This window comes from Benincasa hispida, chromosome 7 (assembly GCF_027475165.1).
Source record: "Benincasa hispida cultivar pf3 chromosome 7, pf3_genome.v1.1, whole genome shotgun sequence".
NCBI lineage: Eukaryota > Viridiplantae > Streptophyta > Magnoliopsida > Cucurbitales > Cucurbitaceae > Benincasa > Benincasa hispida.
The window spans coordinates 22,782,404-22,783,223 of NC_143484.1; the positions used below are offsets into that span (position 1 = coordinate 22,782,404).

Below are 820 nucleotides of genomic sequence, written 5' to 3' on the forward strand. Positions count from 1 at the left end.
AATCCGGGTGCCAATTCCTTTTATGCCACAGATTGGAAATTTTGTTGTTGATTCTTCCACACAAAATTTGATGATTTCTCCACCCGAGGTTGTATGTACCGGAGTAGGGATTATTCTTCATGAAGCATACTGGCTGCAGATTTCCTGGGCATTCTTCCATCGGATGAGCGTCTCCACAGATGACACAACTTACAGTCGTTTGAGCAATTGCATTGACCTACCCTTTTTTTGCTCCCGTGCTATTAATTGCGATGCTTTGTATCAAACTCATCATCGCAGTCATTTGGTTCTGAAGGGATGCGATGACCCTGTTGTTCACGTCACTTCTTTAATTCTTAATCTTTGATTGCTTTCTCGCCAATCCTCTTGATTTTTGGAGATGGGATCCAGGATGTTCTTAGCCTCATTATACATTTTGTCTAGCAGACCACCAGCGGCTGCCGCATTGGCAACGGTCTGCGAAGCAGGGTTCAATCCTTGGTAAAAAATCTCCATCTGTAAGTAGTCTGGTAAGCCGTTATGTGGACAGTCTCTTACCAGCCTCTTAAACTTCACCCAGGCATCGCTGAGTGATTCATCAGTTTCTTGTTCAAAATTCGTTATTAATTTCCTTCTCCTGGCATTTTCATTAGGTGGGAAGAATTTCTTCATGAACTTTTCCACGACTTGTTCCCACGAGGTTATCTCTCCCGGTTTGAGAGAATATGCCCATTTTCTTGCTTGATTGCATAAGGAAAATGGGAACAATGTGAGTCAGACTTCCTCAGTGGAGATATTCGGGAACACAAAAGTGTTGCAGATTTCTATGAAGCTTCGGAAG

At 42.9% G+C, this 820-nt stretch overlaps 1 non-coding gene across 1 annotated transcript; it reads left to right on the forward strand.

Moving 5' to 3' along the window:
* Nucleotides 1-511: 511 nt before the first annotated feature.
* LOC150035040 (small nucleolar RNA R71) lies at nt 512-618 on the forward strand. Its single transcript, XR_016530989.1, has one exon. It is a non-coding gene; the product is annotated as a small nucleolar RNA R71 (small nucleolar RNA).
* Nucleotides 619-820: the final 202 nt, after the last annotated feature.